The 11,488-nt window shown below is 41.4% G+C and overlaps 1 pseudogene; it reads left to right on the top strand.

The window, feature by feature from the left end:
* The first annotated feature begins 319 nt into the window (after positions 1 to 319).
* On the top strand, positions 320 to 11,150 carry LOC149285966 (transcription factor Sp3-like; annotated as a pseudogene).
* The last annotated feature ends 338 nt before the right edge of the window (positions 11,151 to 11,488 follow it).

Genomic DNA, 11,488 nt, shown 5'->3' with positions numbered 1-11,488 from the left:
TTAAATTCTTTTACTGTATTACCCTCTACCACTTCTGTTGGGAGACTGTTCCAAAGTTTGTAACAAAAAAGAACTTTGTGGCAGCTTAAAACAGATCTTTACCCAGAACACCACTTGGTATTGCGCTATATAAAAATTATTGTTTCATATAGCGCCATCATATACTGTAGTGCTGTACAAAGACTGTATGATGCTCATACGCAATATATATTGTTGCAAGCCTTTATAATTTATTAACACGCTGCGGTATTTCAGTCTAATGCATTTAGCAGCTCAAAGCAGGCTGCCGTCACCGAGAAACACAGCCCGTCAGCCTAAGATGGTTCGCTGCAGCGCAGGCCTCGAACCTCAGCACCAAGGCCGCTGCTCATTGTCTCCGATAGTAAACACAGAGAACGCGCACGTCACGCAAGGCTCGCAGGAAGCCCGCGTAACCATTAAAGATGAGGAGGAAGGAAGAAAAAAAAAAAGAGAGAAAAAAAAAGCGAAACATCACAGACATCAGCATCATCCAATCAGAGGTGCTCTGCGACCATCAGGTAACCAATCGTACACAGAGAAGCAGGAGAGTCCCGCCATGCGTCTGACGTCACACGTCCCCCGTGCTGGCTGGAAGCCCCACCTTTTGTGTTTCCCGCACCGTCAATCAAAATAGGAAAAAAAAAACGCGCCTGCTTCTCTCCGTCCGCAGCCCGCCTGTGATTATTATACAATAAGCATGTTACGCGACTAAATAAACCGACTGCGGCCCGCAGCCCCTGTCCGGGGGTTCTTCATTTATTTTGAGGACCGTTTGTTGTTTTTTTTTCTGTAATCCTGCCACAAACACAATGACCGGTACGTAGCCCAATCCCCGCCCGCGCCTCACTAGCGAGCTCTTGTGCGGTATCCAGTCCGCCGAACGGATTCCTGGCGCCCGGCAGAGCTTGGACCACGCTGCGTAGTGAGCTCTGCAGGCCGGAGACAGAGGGGAGGGAGGTGGGGTGGCCTGAGGAGAGGGAAACCCCCGTTTCTGTAATGGCGCTTCCTTCCATTCCCTGTCATTTTGTTTCTTTGTCGTCCCCCCCACAGCTCCTGAGCAGCCTGTCAAGAGAGAGGAAATGGCGGCCATGGAGATAGACGGTCAGAACGAGTATCTACAGCACGGCAACAGCAGCGACGAGAGCGACCAAGGAGGAGGCGGCGGGCAGGTAAGAGCGGGCCTAAGGCCCAAGCCTAGCGAGCAGGCCTACACAGGCCTCTCCTCCCCCCCACCGCCTCGTACGTGTGGCCTTTGCGCATACACAGCCCGGGCACGGTCAGAGCTACTTTACTGATGCTAGGGAGCAACAAAACAATAAAAAGACACACATAATAAAAGCACACAAGATCCGTACTTCCTGTGTCTGCTTCGGACTAACGGCCACCCACTTCTCTGTTTCTGTACCCGCCCATTGTGGGTAGGACGCTCAGCCGTCACCGTTTGCTCGGCTGGCAGCTACCTGCGGCACGGTCGGCCCGGAGGAGGAGGGATGGCGGTTGTGATGGTGCCGGTGCGGTAAGTGATGAAGCCAGGCTGAAGTACAGACAGCCCCCCTAGGGGAGGGAGGGGAGGACATATGTCCTCCTGAACCCCCCCACCTCCTCCGCTCACCCTCCCACCGCTCCTCCTCCCTGGTGACCGGCTCTGGTGGGGGTCACCCTTTCGTGATCCCTTTTTTGTTTTTATAATATTACGGAGACCCCCCTGTCACGCCGCCTGTGTTCATATCAGTGATATCACCGAAGCTAGCTTGGCCTCCTAGCTGCTGTGTTAACTGAGGTGGGTGTGCAGCTTGCATGTGGTCTGGATAGGGCAACGGCTGGTGCTGATTTGGGAGAAGCATCTCTCCCCTTTGCAGGGCTTTCCTATATGTCTCTTTAAATTCAGAGGATGCTCTGGAGCATCCCCAGTACAGGAACTGACCTTGAAAAGAGAGCAGTGTGTCTGGGGAGTTAACACCTTGGTTACCATGGCGCCCTCAGCTCACTGACTTTCAGTGTGTATTTAGAGGAAGAGATTGTAGTCCTTTAAGTTAGTAGGACTGTGTTTATGGGGCTGCATGCCTCTTCAGCAGCAGTGCTTTAATCCAAATGTTCCCCATAGGTTAGAGACGTGTTCAGTATTCCTCCTGTTTGTTTCTTTTCAATGTGTTGGTTGAGCTGTTCATGTGTCTTGCCTGCAGCATTACGCATATTTTACTCGACACATTCCCTGTGCGCTGCTTGCTGAGGTTGATTTGCAGGGATAATATGCCTGTGTACACTGTTGTGTTGCTGCATACAGTGGCATTTGCCATCTCTGGGAAAATATATATATATATATATATATATATATAGCGCTCTGGTTTTATAAAAATGTGATAAATTGCTCTGAGCAATATAAAAGTTGGGGTTAGTTTAACTAAAAGTTTATTCGTGCCTTTCAGCACATCATCTTTCTGTGTATTGTCATGGACTCAAAGTAGCTTTATCGTTATGCTACATTCAGGACACAGGTGGTGATTACTACATGGGGCTCCTTCTGTTTGTGGTACTTACTATTGTCTAACATTTAAGCCATCTATGTTTCCATAGGTGCCATACTAATGTTAAAAGGGAAGACTGACTGACTATGTCTGTGTGTGTATATATAATTATAAAAGCAGCCTTATACTTCTGTGTTTTGGGGTCTTGTAGTTTGTCAAGTGTAAACGTTTGTATTTATTGGTTTATGACAGATTGGAGAATAGACTTTTTAATATATGCATCATCACGACAGCAAAATACCGTTTTGCAGTCGGAACATGAACCTAGTTTAGAGCAGTACGGTGAACTGGGTGTAGCAATGGTTATATCACTTTTAGTGCTTAAATACTGCCATAATTTTCACTTTTCCCCATTCTTTTCCATTTTCTCAGTTTCATTGATATGAAAGAAAACCAGATTAGCCCATAACACTTTCTTTAAATGGGTTTATTCACAGAACTGAGTTGCTGCAGATTGGAATATTTTAGTCAGTTGCACATCATGTTATCCACCTTTCCTGTTGAGTTTTTTCCCTCTTAGGCTGTGTACGGCCCTAAGTAACGCTTGGCTAAATGTGTAATTATCAAATTTGTAGGCCCTGTTGCTTGGCAGTTGGTCACAGAGGTAAGCACTTGGGAAGAATTTGGATACTAGTATGTAAAACGCTCCTGATCGTGCATATATATGGGTATTTGTTACGCTGTCGTGCAGAGTTGTATGCTAACCTGCCTCGTTGGGAGGTCAAACAAGGACTTAACACAGTGCTGTCTTAGAAGTCCCACTACGTACGGATACATTGCGTTTTTATTGCGCATTTGTTTGTTCTTCATGGAATACAGGGTTTGCTACACAGCACACATATGATACACTTTTTGCTCCTGTGTATCTTTATATTTGCTACATTAGTCCTCGTGTTTGCTGGTAGCTCATTGGTTCTGGCAGCCTTTGAAAGAGTGATGTGAGAAGAGGGTTCATTACAACAGGAACTAATGCTACAAAGATAAATTGATCACTTGCTTTTAAGTCAATTATCTCTAACAATAGCCTATAACTTGTTATCCAGTGCAAATAAATATACATACGTCAGGTACTGTGATGGTGACTGTCTCCATGTAACTTGGCTGCAGGATTTAGTATATGTATACTGTATACAATATTTATTCTGCATTCCAGCGATCTGATAAGCCACAGCTCTCATGTACTACTATACTCCTGCCTGTCGTAATCCAGTCTCACAGCCCTAGATTTATGTTTTGGCATTTAACATTCCGTTTCGGGACGTATGTTTATTACAGCATAAACATACGTGGTCTATCAGAACCGTTACATGGAGAGTTCAGAATTGCTTTGCTTAAATATGTATTATAACCGGATTCACTTTCAGATTGCTACCAACCTGAAAGCTTGGGGGGGGGGGGTTCCTGTAACGTTCTGATGACATCATTCCAAACCAGGAAGTGAAACAGATTAGATTTCCTTTTAAAGACTGCTAGTTTATACTATCAACATGCCCTCTGATTATAGGGACGCACGTCACGCGCCACCCACAACTTAAATCTAATTTTGCACACAAATCATTTGACAAATGAGACTTCTGCCCCCTACAACTAGCTGTGTTCTTATGTATATATTCCTTGCCAGTGCCGAAAAACTTTAATCCGGTTTACTAGTAAAATTTTGCTAATCATATTTCTTTATGGATTTTGTGCATAGGCCCTGCCTCCTATAATCAATGAAAACTTTTAACTAATCATTAGGCACTTTAAAATGTTAAAACCAGTTTAGTGATTATACATTTACTTTTTCATTACCTGGTTTATGAGTAAATGTGAATCTAAAGCACGAAGGGTAGAAGGCCATATATATTGGCCTAATGTGGACCATCAATACCTCTTGATATCTAAAGATTAAGTAAGTGATTTCTTATTATTTAGGTAAGGTTTAAAGGGCAGGAATTGCAAGTATGATGTGTTAGAATCATTTCATTAGTTGTTCCCAGGAGCCCATGTATAGCCCTAGAAACCTTCCACTGCTCGTGAGGCAGATGCTAATATTCATCTCCGGCTGAATCCTAATTGGTAAGAAAAGGCTTGTTAATTTAGTCCCTGTCTGCGTAGAGGTGCTATAGAGGCAGAGGATTCGGTTCAGCAGAGGTGTGTATGTGAACAGCTATTAAAGCTAAGGAGCAATTTGTTTATGTGGCAGGTCCTGGTTGCCTCTGCTATTGGATCATGGGGTAATTAATGCCTAAACCTGGAAACATAGAACATTCCATATGGATAACAAAAATCATAGTCTTCTGTTCCCCTTTGAAAAGTGTCAAGTATGAGCTTTTCATGCTGTAAAAGAACTAGTTGCTAGATGAAAAAACACAGCAGACCAAACAGATATAAGCACTTGCTAGTACTGCAGCGGTCTGTTGCAGGTATCTCTACCAATCGCAGATGCGCATGTGCCCCTCTTCACCTATACAAAGTGCATCTATCAGCAAGTCCCAGATTGAATCCAACACTTTTCCACATTTTTAGGATCAATAATCACTTCAAATTATGCATTTACTCGTAACAATACAGCCAGCCCCCTTATAAGCGGTACATTATACTAGCAATGCAGAATGCTTGCACCACTTTTAACTATGTAAAAATCCATGTGAACATAAATATCAATACAATTAATCCAAATTAATTTCTGATAATGCTAAGGATGGCTGTCAATTTAAGGCTACTGAAAGGTCTTGAGAAAGGACCGGAGGTGGTCCGAAACGTTGGCCGTGCTGATTTAAATACATCGGTGAGTGCCCATCTTTCTTTGGTTACATATATCTGGCTATTTTTGGAGCACCCAGGCAAATAAAAGCCTGTGTATATTAACAGTATTTTTGAGTGTGCCACCGCTCCCTTTGGTTTTTATATGTGTGTATATGTGTGTGTGTATATATATATATATATATATATATATATATATATATATATATATATATATAATTTAGAAAGGGGAAATTTCTGTACCAGACAGCTTCATCAAGAAAGAACTGAAAAAAATAAGCATTCTTCCACCTGTACAAAACGATTACTTAACTAAAGGAGAAGCTGCAGCTCACGGTCCCCTCTGTTTAGCGCGGGCAATCTGTGTCAGGAAAGCGCTCCTGTTGTGTGGAGGGATCTTGTTGGGCTTCTGCTAGAGCTCTGGTGGTAGCGGGAGAAGTGTTTGGCTGAGCTGCAAGCCGAGCCGTAAAGTCACGGGGAAAATGGCAAATGTTTTTAAGGTGAGGGAGGAATGATTAAATGCTCAGCTGGCGTATGTATTAAGGAGCATATGATGTCTGTTATGTCTCTCGAACATTTTGTATATTTTGGCATGTCTACATTTTTGTGAAAATATATATAATTTTGCAGTCACCCTCGTGTTTGTTTAGGCTATTTACAAACCCTGAGATTGGTCTTGTCCAGTTGTTTGACCACAATGTGAAATGAATGTATACAGGTAAAGTTGGTACTTTACCTAATTAATTTCAGATGTCGGTGGTATCTGTGCAAAACACTGGCTTTGAGGAAGGTTTCATACTCTGAAGGCTCTTGTGTGAGACTTTTAATTTTTTTAAACTGTCGTGTCTGATACTTTCATTTTTTTTATGACCAAGCATTTGCTAATACTCAGAATATGGGGACATATGCCCAAAGCATTGCGTTTCCGTTACTGAAACCATAACCAGTACCAGCTACCCTTGAAACTTTCGGTGTGGGCATCGACCTCCTGCCGCTCAGTACATGTATTGCATGCCTTATCTAGCTGCGGAGTGCAGTGCTCTCTGTTCGTGATTTTGATCCTATAGTGTATTTATAGTTCTGAAGTTGTATTTCTTCTACTTTGTGCTAACCATTAAAATGTGTACAGTACATATGAAATGTTATACTTCATAAACTGACGCTATTTTTAGTGATTGGCTCTGAAGTTATTATAAAAGTAAAGTAGTACTGGCAGTAATGTCGTATTCTCTTGTAACTACAAAATGCAAGCATCGGCTATTCTTGTTTATGACGTTACTCTGTCCCCGTTGTGAGAATATTGTGTAGTACATATACAAGTAATTGGTTTGGTCCACCTTACTACTTTGGTTTTATTGCACTTGTGTGTGCTTAGCATTTCCTTCTGTTCCCAAAACTGTAAGAAGAAACATTTTAAAATGGCTTCATTTTTAGGAGCTAATTTTTTTTCTTTCTTTCTAGACAGAGGAATTATCAACTGTCCAGCTCACAGGAGGGCCAAATAGATGGGAAGTATTAACCCCAGCCCAAGCTGCTTTAAAGGATGAAGGTGGTAACATAGTGCAGCTTCCAGGTGGTGCAACAGTAACGTCAAGTGGACAGTATGTCCTTCCCATTCAGACCCTGCAAAATCAGCATCTGTTTTCTGTAGCACAAGGATCAGAAGGTGCTAATGGTACTTTGTCCAATGTACAATATCAAGTCATCCCACAGCTCCAGACAAGTGATGGTCAACAAGTTCAGCTTGGCTTTACCACATCCGACAATGGCGGTCTAGATCAAGAAAGTGGCCAGATTCAAATAATCCCCGGAAACCATTCAGCCGGTCTTTTGTCATCAGGTTCCAATATATTAACGCAAGCTGGTCAGATTCAAGGAGTTACTATTGGGGGTGGTTCTTATGGTGGCCAACAGGTTGTCACTAATGTCCCCATAGGGCTTCCTGGCAACATCACTTTTGTTCCCATTAATAGCGTTGACTTGGATTCATTGGGTTTGTCTGGCAGTTCTGAAGCCATGACAGCAGGTATTACTGCAGATGGACACTTGATAAGTGCAGGGCAAGCCATAGACAGTTCTGACACACCTGAAAGGACTGCCGAACACGAGCATGTTTCTCCCGAAGCTGGTGATAACTCAGAAAATGACATGTTTGTGCCAACCTCTTCTTCATCTCAGCTTCCGGTTACTATAGACAGTGCTGGAATGCTGCATCAAAGTGCAAATAGTATGACTGGCAGCCCAAGTGGGCAGGTGCATGCGACTGATCTTCAGGGAAATTATATCCAGGCTTCGCTAACTGATGAGTCGCAGAACATTCAGGTCTCAACATCACAACCAATGGTACAGCAACTACAGATCCAAGACAGCCAGCATCCCACCAGTCAAGCCCAGCTTGTGCAAAGTATTGCGCAACAAGCAATCCAAGCTGTTCAGGCTGGAAGTCAGACCATCTCTTCACAAGCCTTGCAGAATCTTCAATTGCAACTTAACCCTGGAACTTTCTTAATTCAGGCACAGACAGTGACTCCTTCAGGGCAGATTGCCTGGCAGACATTTCAAGTTCAAGGTGTACAGAACTTGCAGAATTTACAGATTCAGAATTCTTCTCCTCAACAAATCACATTGACACCCGTGCAGACTCTCACACTGGGGCAAGTTGGAGGAGCAGGAACCCCAGTTAGTTTAAGCACTGGTCAGCTCCCAAACCTACAGACTGTTACCGTAAACTCTGTGGATGCAGCAGGCATCCATTTGCAGCATGGAGATAATTCTGACAGCCCTGGCGGTAAGTTATTCTTAATTTTTCTGCATGATAAATCAGTCATTTTATTAGCCATTTTGTAAAGGTAAGTGCATCTGTGACTATTTAAGTACATTAATATGCATTCTTCATTGATGGGATATTAAAATAACAGTTTTAAGGTCTGAAGAACCTTTGTATGAGCTACTGGGAGTACCAGATGCACTTGAAGAGGAAAATTGAATTACTCAATCCTGAGTTGTGATTTTCACATAGTACTCTATATCGGGAAGTATTTTTAACGTATTTGGGGGTATTGAACGGGGCAGGGAGTTATACTTCTTACACATAACCAGTTACAACAAATAATCCAGTATATGCATGAGCCTGTGCAGAGTTTGAATAGGTTTTCTGGGAGAAATTAATTTGTATCAAGGCAGTTGTGGAATTTTGAATTTAAATGCAGTTTCCTTCTAAAAATGAAGTTAGGCCATGGTTGAGGTACAGGTTGTTAACTTTCCAGTGACGCTATAGCCGCCATATGTTCTTTAATGCTTCATAAAGCCTACAGTAGCCTGTGTGGCAGTTTAACTGGCAAACTCAAAACTGTAGTTCCACTACAGTGCAATGTGTTCTTGTGTTAGTATTTGCTACTAAGGTTCCATGAGTTGGAACAATAAGTCTAAATTGGTTTGTTTACAGCAGATCAGTTGCATGTACGTTAATAGAACCAAATAAAATTAACATCGGTGAACTAGAATCAGACATTGATGGCTCAGATGCTACATTTGGTGAAGAACAGATTAGATTTAGATTGGTTTTGATACCACATGGCATTGGCAAAAAAAAAAAAAAAAAAAAGATACTTCCATCTTAGTCTTTTACCAATCAATTTACCAGTTGCACGTTTCAATTGCCAGTTAGAGGTTTGGAGACTCATAAAGCAAACATTATGAAGATGAAGTGTTAGGCCATCCATTTATTTAGTTTTGTAGACTGTATCTATAAGCAGACATTCTGATACAATGTGATCAGCCAGAAGATTCAATTAGTTTCCATGGGCTTTGTGCCTCATTTAGTGCTTTGCCCTATATGATTTTTATAATTATGTCCTCTGTTTAATTCATCACCAAATAAATATTGTTTCATTGCTACTTAGAATTCCCAGCAGTAATCAGTATCTAGCATTGCTTTCCTGATGATCATTTTTAATATGAGTATCTTTTAATGTTTGGCAGATACCATGATTATATTTTTGCATTTCCAAAATCAGTTGAGAAATGTCTCACAATCTGTGCTTTGCCATAAAGTGCTGTCTGTTATTTTCTGAAAGTTTATTTCGTATAGAAAGGAACAGCAGATAAAGCTAACCTGATAGCCTGCTCTTATTTAAATTATTGTTCATTGTATTGCTGTGAGGTTTATAAAGCTTTCTCTCACACAGTTTAGTTCGCAAATTACTTATTCATTTTTTTATTTTTATGTTCAGGCATACGAATTAAGGAGGAAGAGCCTGATCCAGAGGAATGGCAACTTACTGGGGAGACTACTGTCAACACAAATGATTTAACCCACCTGAGAGTTCAAGTTGTGGATGATGAGCTGGACCAACCAAATCAAGAGGGAAAAAGACTGAGGAGAGTAGCTTGTACATGCCCCAACTGCAAAGATGGGGCTGGGAGGTATGTACATGTTCACACTGTTCACAATGATACATCGACTTTGGTGATGCTCTTTGGTTCTGTATCTTGACTTTATATAAAGTTGAATGCCAAGTTGCATACAGGTTGCCAGTATGACAACAGTAGTAGTTTTAATTCCTTTCCTCCTCCGGGTATGCCAATTATGTACTCTTCTCTCTCTCTCCCCCCCCCCCCCCCGTTCAGTATACCTCTTTTGGGGTGGTGCCAATGTGTGAAAGCCCATATTGTCTTCCAAGCACTTCTACCGGTAATGTTGGACAGTGCCCTAGTAAGCAAGAAATATTCTGAAGTTTAAAACAATCACTGCCAGTATTACCCGGTTTACGAAGTTCCATCATGATCTTCAGATCATCTTTTTATTTTTTTTATTGCTGTTAGGTAAAAAGCAATATTGCACTTTTTTTTTGTAGTGGTAGATTTTCCCATAAACAACATACCATTTTACCTGTTTTCTGCCAAATATATTCTTAGGGGTACAAATCTTGGAAAGAAAAAGCAACACATCTGTCACATCCCGGGGTGTGGTAAAGTTTACGGGAAGACTTCACACCTGAGAGCTCATCTTCGCTGGCATTCGGGAGAGCGTCCTTTTGTTTGTACTTGGATGTTTTGCGGTAAGAGATTTACTCGAAGTGATGAACTACAGCGACATCGAAGAACACACACTGGTAAGGATTCCTTCGTTCCTTTAAATCAATGCAAAGAACGACACATTTAAAATAGTTGCCTGCTATGATAGGAAGTCATCTGGCGTTATGCTCGGCCATTACTCCTACTATCTCACATGCTGCCTTAACATTGGTTTTAAATTCTTAGACTTCAATGTTTCCCTTTATGCATCATTGCAATATTTAAGGATCTCTGTAAACTATTGAACAGTTAGAAATACTCAGACCCGAAAGTTCTAACACCTCAAGATACAAGATGCTTTTGTCAGAGCTTAGGTTAAAGAATGTTAATTTTATATGCCAGTGTTATCTTGAAATGTACATTATAATGTTATATTGATTTGAAATTAATCTAGAAGTTCAGTGCTATGCCACTGTTTGCAATATTTTTAATCTGTAGCAGTGCAATTAATTACCGGCTATCTGGTCATCCCACAGGTGAAAAGAAGTTTGTCTGTCCAGAGTGTTCAAAGAGATTTATGCGAAGTGACCACCTCGCCAAACACATTAAAACCCATCAAAATAAAAAGGGCATTCACACCAGCAGTGCTGTGCTATAGAAGCGAAGCCTGAAGATACGTTGATAACGGCCGAAGGAACAACCCTCATCCTTGCAAATATTCAGCAAGGATCTGTACCTGGCATAGGAACTGTAAATACTGGCACCAGCAATCAAGATCTCCTCTCTAACTCTGAGATTCCCTTACAACTCGTCACAGTTTCTGGAAATGAGACAATGGAATAAAGATCACACGACTCCTATTAATTGTGGTTATTTTTATACAGTAGTGGGAAAACAAAACCTTGTTCTTGAGTTCTTAGATATCTTTTTATTGATGTGCAAACTTTTTGGATTGACAGTAACTTGGTTATACATGACACTGAAATGCCTTACTTTGTATGCTATTCCATAAGTATGATGAAATGGTAAAATTGCATGGCTTTTGTAGGTACATTTGGAATCTAGAACTGATGAAATTTTACCATGATACATACAAGTATAAATAATGTTGACAGATGGAAATGGAAGTCTAACCAAACGCATCAATCCTGTGTGGTTTAGTGTAAAAAAAAAAAAATTAA

Source organism: Sceloporus occidentalis, unplaced genomic scaffold, assembly GCF_023333645.1.
Source record: "Sceloporus occidentalis isolate IW3139 unplaced genomic scaffold, rSceOcc1.0.p SCAF_74, whole genome shotgun sequence".
NCBI lineage: Eukaryota > Metazoa > Chordata > Lepidosauria > Squamata > Phrynosomatidae > Sceloporus > Sceloporus occidentalis.
Note: the sequence above shows the minus strand (reverse complement) of the source record. Positions and strands in the feature narration are given on the sequence as shown.